A 16369-nucleotide genomic window follows, 5' to 3' on the forward strand; every position below is an offset into this window, starting at 1 on the left:
AAAACTGATACGGACTACTGTGCACATATTTACAGAAATTTAGCACATAAACACAGATGGAAAAAGACTTAGTTCGAATTTGACGTTAAATTAGAGCAGACGTTTTCCTCTAAAACAAAGTTAATGTAAGAATTGTGTGTTGTGTAATTTGTCTTATTAATTTGTAATAATTTGTGTTATTTGTAACAGATCCCTGAAGATGATTGTCGATGATAATCGAAATATTGGATAAATAAAGAGAAAAAAGGAGATAACTAAATAAAATTGTTTTGTTGTATAAGACTTTCCAAAAGAATTTTAGTTTTATTTAATTCTTTGGTTCCTCTTCTATTGTGCTTACAATCTCGTCACAAGAGTAAAAAATGTTTTTTGTCATAGAAGTTATTTTTAAAATAACTTCTGGGGAGAATATCCCAGACAAAAAACAAGGGAACTGATGAGGATTGGTGGCTCTTTCCGAAACCTAGGTATTCCCTGCCTTACCCCCTGGTAAACATTACCATCGTTCTCCACTAATAAACAAACGTTGTTTTTATAAAAACAACAACAAAATACTACGGTATCCCGAACAAACAAGCCACACTGTTCTACTTATAGACAAGGCACGGTCGACGAAGGGGTTTTTGTTGTAACAGACAAAACCAACTTACACAGTTATGCTACTTCGTACAGGTTGAACGAAAGCATAACAAGTGGAGAAAAATGAAAATGTTTATAAGTGCGGTTGTAAGATTTTTAAGACTTTTCAAAAGAATTTTAGTTTTATTTAATTCTTTGGTTCCTCTTCTATTAAGTTTACGATCTCGTCACTTGGGTAAAAAATGTTTTTTGTCATAGAAGTTATTTTTAAAATAACTTCTGCGGAGAATATCCCAGACAAAAAAAAAAACAAGGGAGCTGATGAGGTTTGGTGGCTCTTTCCGAAACCTAGGTATTCCCTGCCTTACCCCCTGGTAAACATTACCATCGTTCTCCATTAATAAACAAACGTTGTTTTTATAAAAACAACAACAAAATACTACGGTATCCCGAACAAACAAGCCACACTGTTCTAATAAATAACAATGATAAATCTCATATAAATACAAATAAAAATAAATAGAAAAATAAAATGGATTTAACAATTTGTGCTAAGTTTAAATAGGATTCTTTAATAGAAATCAAATTAGAATCCATTGATGAAGATTGGCAAAATGCACGCAGTGTGTGTGTGTATATTTAGCAATGTGTATATTTAGCAGAAATATAGGAGAAAGAAGAAAATACATAAATTAGAAGTCTCTCAGGGACAAATACCAAACTACAAAAGCTAAATTATTACAAATTTTAAAGAAAAGAAAACAAAGTCAAAATAATACCGCTAGAGGCGATGTTACAAATCCGTCACTGTTTCACAGCTCAGCTGTGTATCCTCCGGGTACAACCTTTGACATGACGGGAATTTGTATTAAAGTGCCACCTTGTGACACCCAAAACTTCTACGGAAGTTATGAACAATGGCCAACTTTTAGAGACATGTTTACGGCCATATATGCAAAAAAGCTATCGTTTGCTTAACAAAGCAAAGGGTGATGCTGGTTGAATGGTTGATCGGTACCCGTTATCTGATCAGAATTTTTCGTTGGCATGGGAATGGGAAGCATTATCAGTGCGATACGAAAATGTGAGGGTACTGGTAGATAATCAATTAACGATTTTATTCAAGACTGAATCTAGCAGAGATATAAAAAGAATTCAATCAACAGTTAGCGACTGTCTAGGTATATTAAAAGCACATAAGGTGCAAGTAGATCAATGGGATCCTATTTAAAATCAGTAAATCAGAGAATTGAATTTGCAAGAGAAAAAAGGTTGTGTAACAATTGTCTTATATATGGACACATTTCTCAGGAATGCGTTAGTGTACATAGGTGAATGTTCTGCAAAAAGAAACACCACACTTAACTACATTTACCAAATAACGTTCAAGAGAGATCTACACAGCCAAGATTTGTAGCAAGAGAACATCAAAACACTTACCGTTCTGAAAATGGACGCTAAACAAACAAACATTCGTTCGAAACGAACATTCGTTACTCAAAAAATAATTAAACGAATGGTCATATTAACTGAAAAAGCTAGTTTCAAGATTAGTGGACTGAATAGAACAGTCGTGGCTAATTCTAATAAAAAATGTGTTCTGACGCTATGTTCAGAAAAACCTTTAGTTGTGCAAAATTTGACAAGTTTATTGCCGACACAAACATTTAAAATTTCAGATTTGGGAAGCATTAAGGATTTGAAGTTAGCAGATCCAGGCTTTATGATTTCTGCTCAAATTGATATGCCTATATGAAGCGATGTTATCCCATATATAATCCTAGAGGGAGTTAAAAAGAACATATTGGCCAACAGGATAGCTCAAAATTCGATATACGGTTGGTATATCTATGGGCCAATAACAGCCAATGAAATTTGTTTAGCGTCTATAGAAATAAAAAATAATTCTGAAGATGAAGTTAGTTCATTATTGAGAAGGTTTTGAGAACAAGAAGAAATAAGTGCCATTTCCACGAAATCTGACGAATTTTGTGTATTGTGGAAGATTCTTTGTAAAATTACCTTTCAAAGAAGAATTTTCCCAAAAAATGTACCTAGATTCGTCCAGATTCAAGGCAAAGAAACAATGTGAACATAAATCTTCCAAAGAAATTTCAGAAAAAATATTGTTAACGGCTTCGAGTGGAAGTTTATTTCACCTAGCGCTCCACATATGGGAGGATTATGGGAAGCAGGAGTTAAAAGTTTTAAGACACACTTTAAAATGGTTATGTCTGAAAAGAAATTCAATTTTATTTAAGAATGGAGAGTGTTTTAAACTCTAGGCACTAACACCACTGTCAAAGGATCCAAAAGATTTAGAGGCTTTAACCCCGGCACATTTCCTAAGAGGTGGACCATTATTATTCGCTCCGGAAATGCCTATTGGCGATTTATCGCTGATAAATTGTTGGGAAAAATAAAAGCCCTACATCATACCTTTTTCTAAGAGATGGAAAACAGAATATATCCAGGAACTCCATAAAAGATACAAATGGAAATATCCTAAACAAAATATTCAAGAGAATGACTTGGAACTAGTCAATGATGAACTGCTACCTCCGAATGACTGGAGAATGGGACGTGCGGTAAAAGAGCATGAAGGGCACGTAAGAGTAGTTGATGTAAAAACTACAACAGGTATCATATCTCGTCCAATTGTGAAGTTATGTGTACTCCAACTCAGTGGTTGTCAGTAGAAATGTAATATATGTGTATGTGTGTCAAAATCATGATTAAATGTCTAACATACAATGCCTTGAATGTCACTATTTTTTTTTTTTTTTTTTTGATATCTTTTCTTCCAATATATTTCTTGCAGTTACATAATCATGAATATGGGCCAAGATAGAGTCTGTCAGGTTTGATACGGCATTCATCACCTGAGGAACTGTCCCGCATTTAAAATGATGACAGTGGAGCAAAGGGAGAGTGTGGTATTGGCCCGGAGGTACCTCAAGAACTTTCTCGGACGAAATCACGTAGCTATATTTTGTTCCTGGCCAGGGACATGTCGTTGGTGTGGTTCTCGCCACAATACGATGCTGCATCGTCCTGTAGTGGCAGGTCACACTGATAGCAACATAGGGTTTGCCAGAATTCACCCGTATGCAAACCAAAGAGCGCAGCAAAACCAGCAGCAACAATAAATTCTAGCACAGCTTCAAATAAGGAACGCGCAGACTATCACAGGGACTACACTAAGGCAAAACAACGAAAGCAAAAACAAACTAAACAACAGATTGGTGTGCAGAAAACACAATCTAACAACAAACAGCAGCGACTAAAGACAAAGCAAAATAAAGAACAAACCCGACATGCCGTCCAACAGCCCGTAGAAAACCCCGAAGAAAAGCCTTTAATGCAGCAGCCAGAGATGATGGACAGATTTCAGATTTAACTGTTGCACTAGTACAAGGGGCCCGGCATGTTGGTAATAGACCCAACCCGATGGACGACGACATCGACATCTCGATAATTAAAACCAATCGATGTCGTCACATCATACAAAAAAATTGTGAATTTTTATATAAAATAAATGAGTAATTTTTTAATTTGAAGTAATAATTTACTTGTGCTTTTTTCTTTTGTGCGGACAACAAACGTAAGTATCGCCAGAATACTTTTGTGTTTGTTGTAGTTTGCTAAATTATATTGTTGTTCGTCTTTGTGCAACAATAAATTTCGGCTCAAAATCAACTCAAGTCCATACGACGGTTTTGGAACTTGTACAATATATAAAGTCCCTTTCTTTTGGCAAACACGTTAGTTCGGATCAGCAGTTTCAAAAAACATAGCGCGTAATTGGAATTCTATTAGGTGTAGATTGTTTATTACAGTCCGCAGACGTTTTCCTACAAAATTGAATAATTGTGTTGTTGGAAATTACAACTTCATTTGTTCTTAATTTGGGGTATCTCAATAATATAATGAATTGTATCATATTTTTTAAAAATAAAAACAAAATATTTTTTAAAATCAATGAGTGGAAGAAACATGTATTACGGGACACGCATTAAAGATATTAACCTGTTTTGCGCTGGAATTGAAAGATGGAATAGTTTGGATCATATTTTGAATGAAAATGCTGGCATTTCATTCATTTCGGTTTTGGCCTTTAAAACTGTATTGTAATGTGGCGTTTCCACTGCACTTGATTCGCTCTCTATTCGTTGTTTGACACTTAATTATGAAAAAACTACTTAATTCTTCACACAAAATTTCCTGAGCGAACACTCATATTTGTACATTGTTCAAATGAAATCACTCTCAGAACAACGAAAAAATGTGTCTCATCCCTAACAAATGACAGCATTTATCGAAAAAATAAATTATGACATTTAAAAATTAAAAATAGGAAAATTTAATGAAATTTAAAAAATTTTTGGGAAGCCTGAAAATTATGAATGAAAACTACAATGTTGAATGGCCTATGTACATTCAAACGAAAGTTCATTTTGAGTTTTGCCTTGTTAAGGAGAAGATCATATGTTTTATGATTTATGTGTTTGTTTTCTCTTTCGAGACGAGCTTAATGATCTGAAATTTGCAGTGAAAAGGAAAGCTAGATAGACACTATCACACACTCACCACTATGCGACTCGTTTCGCCGTTGGTTAAGCGGCTCATCAGGCATATTTGGTGTGGATGATGGCTTACAAGGGCCGTTCTCTGGAAAGTAGTATATATTTCGAACTTATTGCAAATTAGCATATGCGAATTATACACTAGAAACTCTCCAGGTTCGACTCAAGTTCTATTGGAAGATCTTTTTCACAGCAAAGTTTTTTTTGTTTTTGTAGTGATGGATTTTTTGTCCACAACAACTACATTGCTTCCAATGCATACACTTGTTTTAGTGCTGCTTTAGGAAGACGGGTTAATGGCTCATTTTGTTTTCTATCTCATTCGAGGTACGCATTTTGTCCACGACTTAAAATTTCCACAGAAAACCGGAAACAAAAGAGGCAATATTTTCAAAATGTTTGTATCGGCGGAAAAATGCTTTACAAGTGTCTCTCCAGCAGAATTTAAAAATAGAAAAGTACAAAAATATGTTCAAAATGTCAACATTTACACAAAAAGTTGAAAACGTGAATGAAAACTATAAAATTAATGATATAATAAATCTTTGGGAGAAAAACAATCATTTCTTCTATTCATATTAGTGAGAATTTAATGAATTTTAGTATAAATTCCCATTAAAATCAACAAACAAAGTTTTTGAAAAAAGGAATTATTTTACTATGAATTACGAATCGTTCCGTATTAACGGGTTAATTCGTGTACCTAATTCTGAGAGCGAACAATGTTGTTCGGTTTCCAATGGAAACATGCTATAATATTCTTTATTGTATTTGTTACATTTTTTTCTTCTACCTTCTAAAAATTCTGAAATAGTGGGGACCATTATTCACATTTCCAACAGCATACGGCCCCAGTTGTAAAAATCTTATTACCAGGTGGTAAATCGGGGAATTCCATGGTTTCGGAAAGAGCCACATATCTTCATCAGTTTCCTGGGTTTTAGTCTGCGTATTTTCTCCCAAGATTTTTTAAAACAAGACAAGGACTTTTTCACCCAATGGGAACGGCAGTGGGTATCGCGAGGAACTTCTTCTCGCTTCGTCGCGTTGTTGCGCCACATCTTCCTGGGGAGCCCACCTTTTAATAGAAAGGCAAACCTTTTAATATAAAGATTATTTGTGAACCGCCTGAGGCGTGAATCAAACGAAAACGGCAATATACAGATTGGTAAGTGGTCTTTCGCATACCTTCTGTGTAATATCGACGGTCCTGTTTATTAAGAAAGGATGTAAAGCTCATACTCTATCAGTGGGTATATATCCCATTAGGTTATTAGCTTTGGCTTATATTGATAGCAATGGATACATTTTCGAACAATTTTATTATATTTGCACTCAGAAATCGTAAAAAACAGCGTCGACTATTAAAGACTGACATTTAACAAATGTTTTTCTTATATTCAGAAATCTCATCTGAAAAACTAGAATTTTTTACAACTTCGACCGTTTTCAGCAAAGCCCAATTTAATTCACGAGATGTAAGATAGAAACGAAATTGTACAGAGTGGAAGGATGTGTTTTTCTGAATCGCACCAGAAGTATATATTTTGAACTTCAAAGTTAATTATTGTCCTAATTCGTAACCGCGTTTTCGCTATAAGCTGCCGCTGAGAGCTCAAACCTTTAGTTTTAGCTTTTAATAGACAGCATGTCACAAAACGAAGGAATAGAAAACAGCATCCATAAACATGAATTGATGCGTTATGAAAATGCATGCACTTGAATTTCAGATGAAGTCGTTGTGTTTACGTATCTCAGGATTTGAATCGTATCTACCCGTGGCAAATTAAATTTGAAATATTCACATGCTGAATTCAAACGTAAATCGATTCATCTCAGTCTTATTTATTAATCCATAGTTCTTTCAAATAAGCGTTTCCAGCTCTGCAATCTCTGACTTTGTGTGTATACAATGGATTAATGAAAATAGATTTTGACAATAAGATGTTGCCAAATGTACAAATTTGAAAAAATTTTAAACATATGATTACATGGCTTTACTTTTTTAATTCTACCATAGGTACATTTCATAATTTGTTTCGTAATTCATTCATAATTTGTTTGTAATATCAGCATTTTCAGGCTGTGACGACTCCTCTTGTTGTCTTCAATTGGAATTATTTGATCGATTCTTCTTCTCTGGGATGTGGCGCTAGAATTATGACTTTATTTCATCTTGTTAGGGTTTCAAACACACACATAAATATGTTTTTATTTTTATTACACATTGTGGTTTTGGCCTTTTTGTTTTTTGTTTTTGCATGCCCAAACAACAATTGAACAGTTGAAATATTTTTAAAACTGCTTGATTTGTTTCTACATTCTAAGAATAGTGGGACCATTATTCACATTTGTAACAGCATACGGCCCCAATTCGTGCTTATTACTCCGTGGTGTAGGTTACTCAAATTATGATAACAGGTTTCTGTTTTAATATTTTTGCGCCATAAAGTTACATAGCTCAAATTTCATCAATTTGTTGGATTGCTGAAGATTTTGTGAACAACCGTTTCAGGTAGATTGCAAATAATGCAGATATGTATATGGCAAAACATTTAGATCCAGAATATCAATGCGCCTTCTCCCTGAAATTTTTGAAAAGTATGTACGTTTTGCTATTTATATTTCTATGAAAATATTGATCTATAGAATTACAGCTCTATGCATTTGAACGTCCATTACCGGTTGAAAAGGATTTATCGAGATGTTATAATATAGACTCTGATTTGAGCAGTTGAGGCTTTATTAGGTTGGTCACGCTACTGCATAATAGTTTTGAAGTAGCGTTTAAAAGCCAGCAGCTATTAATGATAGCCTTAGCTTCACAGTGCAACTGCTCTTAAATATTGACAGCCATGGTTCATATTGCACAGAGTGTTGCTATTTGCTTCGATGTTTATATGCTATAAATTAGCGGTTCGGAAACTTTTCAGCCATCAATAAAGAGAATAGTTTTTCAAAAATATTTTTATTTTTCAAAATAATCTCCTGAAACTTCAATACACTTAGTCCAATGCTTTTCTAGCAATTTTTCCGCTTGATTAAAAATTGTTAAAACACTATTTTGCGCTGGCGTGTTGTCTTGATGAAAAATTATTTTTTGTGTTATTAGGCATGACGTTTTTCTCGAATTTGTACATTTAATTGATCCAAAAGGTGGTTAGTATTCTGAATTTATTGTTTTACCCTTTTGAAGATAGTCAATCAATAAAATACCTATGAAGTCCCTTCTCTGGGGCCTTCCTCCAGGTTCAGTCCATTGTTTGGATTGTTCTTTTGTCTCTGGAGGATAGTGGTGGATCCATGTCTCGTCAACAGTTATGAAACGACGCTGAAAATCTATTTTATTTCGCTTAAAACGATCGAAACAAGCTTGAGAAATGTTCACTCTTATGGGTTTTTAATCGACTACTTTTCTGACATTCTACTCCCTCCAGGCGGCATAGAGATAAGAACATACGCAGATGATTGCACGCTCGAAGCGTCCGGACCCATTATTGATGACATTTGCGATCGGTTAAACGCTTACCTTGTTGATATTGCCGCCTTTTCACTGCGAGGAATATGAAGATATCCGCCACTAAATCGACGGCCACACTTTTTAGCACATGGACTGCGGAGATGGGGCTATCTTTGAATGTATAGGTAAATGGTGCTGTAATTCCGACCACCAACTACCCCAAGGTCCAGGGGTCATATTCATCCGCAACAGGGTGCCTCCTCATGACCTACATGAGGAAGCGAATATCTTACCGGTGCGACAGCATAACAAAATGCTGTCAATGCAATACCTGCTTAGGTGTTATAGACAAAGCCATCCGAATCACCATCTTGTGGATAGGCAAACTCCGCCCAGGCACGTAAGGAAAGACCTTCATGATCTAGAGAGAGAGGTGCAGAGGTATAAGAGAGAGCCTCTGATCAACAGGCCTATCAAGCGAGACTGAATAGTACTCACTCTAACGCGGTCTCAGAAGTCATTGAAGGATATAGAGTGAATACTGTACTAGGAGACCATCCCCCTCCCGTGGCAGCTAAAAAAACGAGAGCTGCCCCCACAAACCCGAGTAGTTTTGCTACAACAACCATATCATTTTGAATTTCTTATCCTGACAAACCTTTTTTATGTAAATATTTAATGACAGCACGCATTTCTAATTTTTTCATTGCAAAAAATTGCGGATTCGTCTTTTTGAACGCCTGTTTCAATATGTAAGTGTTGCCAGAAACTAAATTGAACATGTGTTCATAAAATAGATGGAAGTTTCCAAAAAATTTACTTATTTTGTTTATAACGCGCTTTTTGTGCTAAGCTAAAAAGTTTCGGAACTGCCCTCATATTTATTTCAGCTCGTCGTCTAATCGAATTTTATTTTTGAATTGTTCTGTACCTTAGATAAAATCCTTAGCTAACATTCAACGTTTACCCTTTTTTAATTAAGCTTCAGTATAGTACCTTTCTCCAAATACTGGCATCTTCTGTTAACAATAGCTGGACAATGCCAGTGCAAGTCTAATAGCAGTTCAACTATACGTAAGGATGTTTATTGTTGCTGATCCTTGTAAGCGCTATACCAGTTCAGGGATCCTGTAATTGCTCGGATCTCCGCTAAAGTACCGTATTATGAACCGGCAGACGTAAAGAGATCTCGGTTTCCGGTTATTTTATGAAGAATCTAAGCCCTAGCATTTCTGCTCGATTTCCATCGATCCACGTGACTTCCATTAGCATTCAACGCACAGAAGATATATTTATTTCGGGTATCCGGTCCGATACAATATAATTTTTTGAATCTCACGTTGATAACCGTAGTATTGTTTCACGGTATGTTGCGTGCCCATTTCTGTTCCACTCGTCTATTGCCTTCAGCGTTACAGTAAGATGGCTGCTTCACACCTTTTCTAAATTTCTATTGGATGGATAAACAGAATTGTCTTTTATACCCCAGTTGATGTAATCTTCATTGACCTTTTGCAATATTTTAATATTGCATTCCTTAGCCATATCTGTCCACCAAACTATGTATATCTGTTCACCAAACTATATATATCTGTCCACCAGACATGTATACCCCGAGGTATACCCCGATTGCAAATACTTGTTTACATTTTAGACATATATTCCACAATAATTTCGGCAAATGTAGGTAAAAAAACAAGTAAAAAACATCAAGTTCGGCCGGGCCAAACTTTTAATAAACTCCACCTTCGGGTAAAGGAAACATTAGAGCCCATTATGACCCACATATACCAATTTTTATTTAGATTCATGGGAAAATGTGCCAAAATCATCAAAATTCCGAATATCGGGAAATACGTCTACATGAGGCTTTACAAAAACTTGGACCTATACATACAGTGTTTCGCCAAAAGAGCTAGAACCCATCAAGACCAACAAATACCAATTTCTAGACAAATCCGGGAAAAAATGTGGCACAAACCATTAAAATGCCGAATATCGAGAGGTACCGTTATATGGGGCTATAACAAATCGTGGACCTATACATGCAATGTTTCGCCAAAGGAGCTAGAACCCATTATGACCTACAAATGACAATTTTCAGACAAATCCGTGAAAAAATGTGGCAAAAATCAGCAAAATACCGAATATCGGAAGGTACCGTTATATGGGGACTATACCAAAACGTGGACCTATAATTACAATGATTCGCCACACGAACTGGGACCCATTATGACTTACAACTACCAATTTTCCGAGAAATTCGTAAAAAAAATCAGTTAATAATCATTAAAATACTGAATATCGGGAGGTACCGTTATATGGGGACTATACCAAAACGTGGACCTATACATACAATGTTTCGCCATACGAACTAGGACCAACAAATACCAATTTTTAGAAAAATCAGTGAAAAAATGTGGCAAAATACAAATTTTCAGACAAATCCGTGAAAAAATTTGGCATAAATCATCAAAATACCGAATATCGGGAGTTACCGTTATATGGGGACTATACCAAAGCGTGAACCGATATATCTCATTTTCAATGCCAACCACACACAATACAAATTGCTCTGTAACATTTTGGAGCTCTATGTCAAATAATGAGGGCTGTATCGTGATTTCAACAGACAGAGGGACACCGTTAAATCGACTTAGAATTTTATGCTGATTATGAATATATATACTTTATGGGGTTTACGATGAATATTTAAGGATGTTACAAACGGAATGAGAAAGTTAATATACGCAAAAAATTATCAATATAGGCACACGTGTTGGTATAACCCCCATACAAATGTATAGCTAATTTCAGCTATTTCTGGGGTCGTATCCACATTTTTCAATTGCTTGCCCTTATCCTGGTTTCTAAGGGGCAAATCTTTCATTGTAAATCTACCATGTTTTATTCTAATACAAACCAATAACAAATGAATATTTTATTACAAAATATAATAAAATTTAGCAAAACGGCATTGTAGAGCCTGGCTGCTGTATAACTAAAATGTGTGTAAGATCTTCTACAGATTGCATGTCCTCTTCATTACTAATTCTTAGTTCATAGACGTATTATTAAAATAGATATAAATGTATACAATGAATTTCTAAATATTTATAGCCTGTTCAACAAACATACTTTTCTTCCAATTGCAAGGCAAATGGCAGACAAATAGATTTTTGGTTTCCGCACGTAAATAAACAAAAAGAGCTTTTTTCTGTAGGCAAATTTGGGTTCACCTAACTCAAACACAAACAAAACGAAGTGCCAAAGTAGACAATCAAAAAATATCAATCGTTCATTCACAAAATTTAAATAAAGTAAAATATTGTGTTTGAAAATAAATATTTCACACAAAATGTATGGTCCATTTCAACCGCTGTGCTGCATCGATCCCAACAGGTGCGCTTCTTCGCTATTCACTACTATAACCCCTCGCAAAATTAAGCACAATTTGGTATATATTTATGACCTGAGAGACTACAAAATCAGAAAAAATTTTATGTAGGCCCATTTCAAGCCCTATAGATTTCTATTCTGACCCTATCCCTGACTCAATGCAAAATTTCGTGAGGTTTGAATCATAATTGTGGCGTGATTTCAGATGACAATGGACACTCATAGCTCGGCGAGATAGGAAGATAAATATGTAAAATCGTTGAACCAATATTTCGAGGTTTGTGGCATCACCTAACCTTTGGTGGATTAGGTTGATATTTCACCCACCACCCACCATTTACACTTTTATTTAAACGAAAAACCGAAGCTCGGACATGATTTCCGCGGTCATAATCTCCATTGTAATTATGGAGATTACGACCTTTTTTCGGTCATAATCCCCATAATAAAGTGGGGACTACTTACAAAAGTTATTAAACGTAGTAAATTTGTGTTCGCATAGTCCGGTGCCGGACATACACAGAAGAGAAAATCTTTGGACATACAAAAGTTATTAAACGTAGTAAATTTGTGTTCGCATAGTCCGGTGCCGGACATACACAGAAGAGAAAGTCTTTGGACATACGCATTAGTATGGGGGTTATGCCCGCTTCTTTCTGGGGTTTATGACCGTTTTCCTATTCCATTATGGGGGTTCCGTCACAATCCCCAGAAAGTTGCGGAAATAATTCCTATAATAATGGGTATGCCCAAAACGATTGGGTGTGAGAACAAATTTAAATTCTCTGCTCTCCTGCCGGGCATCGAGTGTTTTTCCTCTGAGAATATCCCGCTCCGGCTACCGTGAATCAAATATTTCTAAAATTAATTATTTTTGTAAGTAGTCCACACAGCAAGCATTCATATTCCCCATGGGAATTGTATCTCTTTTCAATGGACGCAACCATTTTTAAAAAAATAAACAAATTTTCTTTTCGGAAACATAAAAAAATTTTTGACAGTAGGACAATAGGTGAAATGAGCATTTACTCCCAGACGAAAAAAAAATGAATTGAAATAAAAACTTGATCGTCTTCTGTGAACAGGCTATCAGTCTTTTTTTGCATTAAAAAATGACTAACAGGAAATTTTAATAGTTTAGCTCTAGTTTTACATACACAAAAGAATCGCCTTTTTTGTATGCCAAGCAAGCCACATTTTCTTGCTTTTCCAAATCTGAGAAAAATAAACATTTTTATTTTGTACAACAAGCGTATCAATATTCAAGACAATTTGTACCGTGCAAACTCCATTTTAAGTAGCTCTACTATGTCAATCCATTTCACATTACAATAACTGTGTGTTTTTACTCGATATCTAGTAAAAATTGTTACCAAAAGTGCGACAGCATAACAAAATGCTGTCAATGCAATACCTGCTTGGGTGTTATAGACAAAGCCATCCGAATCACCATCTTGTGGATTGGCAAACTCCGCCCAGGCACGTAAGGAAAGACCTTCATGATCTAGAGAGAGAGGTGCAGAGGTATAAAAGAGAGCCTCTGATCAACAGGCCTATCAAGCGAGACTGAATAGTACTCACTCTAACGCGGTCTCAGAAGTCATTGAAGGATATAGAGTGAATACTGTACTAGGAGACCATCCCCCTCCCGTGGCAGCTAAAAAAAACGAGAGCTGCCCCCACAAACCCGAGTAGTTTTGCTACAACAACCATATCATTTTGAATTTCTTGTCCTGACAAACCTTTTTTATGTAAATATTTAATGACAGCACGCATTTCTAATTTTTTCATTGCAGAAAATTGCGGATTCGTCTTTTTGAACGCCTAAATTGAACCTTTGTTCATAAAATAGATGGAAGTTTCCAAATAATTTACTTTTTTTGTTTATAACGCGCTTTTTGTGCTAAGCTAAAAAGTTACGAACTGCCCTCATATTTATTTCTAGCTCGTCGTCTAATCGAAGTTTATTTTTGAATTGTTCTGTACCTTTGACAAAATCCTTAGCTAACATTCAACATTTACCCTTTTTTAATTAAGCTTCGGTATAGTACCTTTCCCCAAATACTGGCATCTTCTGTTAACAATAGCTGGACAACGCCAGTGCAAGTCTAATAGCAGTTCAACTATACGTAAGGATGTTTATTGTTGCTGATCCTTGTAAGCGCTATACCAGTTCAGGGATCCTGTAATTGCTCGGATCTCCGCTAAAGTACCGTATTATGACCCGGCAGACGTAAAGAGATCTCGGTTTCCGTTTATTTTATGAAAAATCTAAGCCCTAGCATTTCTGCTCGATTTCCATCGATCCACGTGACTTGCATTAGCATTCAACGCACAGAAGTTATATTTATTTCGGGTATCCGGTCCGATACAATATAATTTTTTGAATCTCACGTTGATAACCGTAGTATTGTTTCACGGTATGTTGCGTGCCCATTTCTGTTCCACTCGTCTATTGCCTTCAGCGTTACAGTAAGATGGCTGCTTCACACCTTTTCTAAATTTCTATTGGATGGATAAACAGAATTGTCTTTTATACCCCAGTTGGTGTAATCTTCATTGACCTTTTGCAATATTTTAATATTGCATTCCTTAGCCATATCTGTCCACCAAACTTTGTATATCTGTTCACCAAACTATATATATCTGTCCACCAGACATGTATACCCCAAAGTATACCCCGATTGCAAATACTTGTTTACATTTTAGACATATATTCCACAATAATTTCGGCAAATGTAGGTAAAAAAACAAGTAAAAAACATTAAGTTCGGCCGGGCCAAACTTTTAATAAACTCCACCTTCGGGTAAAGGAAACATTAGAGCCCATTATGACCCACATATACCAATTTTTAGACATATTCATGGGAAAATGTACCAAAATCATCAAAATTCCGAATATCGGGAAATACGTCTACATGAGGCTTTACAAAAACTTGGACCTATACAAACAGTGTATCGCCAAAAGAGCTTGAACCCATCAAGACCAACAAATACCAATTTCTACATAAATCCGCGAAAAAATTTGGCACAAACCATTAAAATGCCGAATATCAAGAGGTACCGTTATATGGGGCTATAACAAATCGTGGACCTATACATGCAATGTTTCGCCAAAGGAGCTAGAACCCATTATGACCTACAAATGACAATTTTCAGACAAATCCGTGAAAAAATGTGGCAAAAATCAACAAAATACCGAATATCGGGAGGTACCGTTATATGGGTACTATACTAAAACGTGGACCTATAATTACAATGATTCACCACACGAACTGGGACCCATTATGACTTACAACTACCAATTTTCCGAGAAATTCGTAAAAAAAATCAGTTAATAATCATTAAAATACTGAATATCGGGAGGTACCGTTATATGGGGACTATACCAAAACGTGGACCTATATATACAATGTTTCGCCACACGAACTAGGACCAACAAATACCAATTTTTAGAAAAATCAGTGAAAAAATGTGGCAAAATACAAATTTTCAGACAAATCCGTGAAAAAATTTGGCATAAATCATCAAAATACCGAATATCGGGAGTTACCGTTATATGGGGACTATACCAAAGCGTGAACCGATATATCTAATTTTCAATGCCAACCACACACAATACAAATTGCTCTGTAACATTTTGGAGCTCTATGTCAAATAATGAGGGCTGTATCGTGATTTCAACAGACAGAGGGACACCGTTAAATCGACTTAGAATTTTATGCTGATTATGAATATATATACTTTATGGGGTTTACGATGAATATTTAAGGATGTTACAAACGGAATGAGAAAGTTAATATACGCAAAAAATTATCAGTATAGGCACACGTGTTGGTATAACCCCCATACAAATGTATAGCTAATTTCAGCTATTTCTGGGCTCGTATCCACATTTTTCAATTGCTTGCCCTTATCCTGGTTTCTAAGGGGCAAATCTTTCATTGTAAATCTACCATGTTTTATTCTAATACAAACCAATAACAAATGAATATTTTATTACAAAATATAATAAAATTTAGCAAAACGGCATTGTAGAGCCTGGCTGCTGTATAACTAAAATGTGTGTAAGATCTTCTACAGATTGCATGTCCTCTTCATTACTAATTCTTAGTTCATAGACGTATTATTAAAATACATATAAATGTATACAATGAATTTCTAAATATTTATAGTTTGTTCAACAAACATATTTTTCTTCCAATTGCAAGGCAAATGGCAGACAAATAGATTTTTGGTTTCCGCACGTAAATAAAAAAAGAGCTTTTTTCTGTAGGCAAATTTGGGTTCACCTAACTCAAACACAAACAAAACGAAGTGCCAAAGTAGACAATCAAAAAATATC

The sequence above is a fragment of the Musca domestica genome, unplaced genomic scaffold, assembly GCF_030504385.1.
Source record: "Musca domestica strain aabys unplaced genomic scaffold, Musca_domestica.polishedcontigs.V.1.1 5, whole genome shotgun sequence".
Taxonomy (NCBI): Eukaryota; Metazoa; Arthropoda; class Insecta; order Diptera; family Muscidae; genus Musca; species Musca domestica.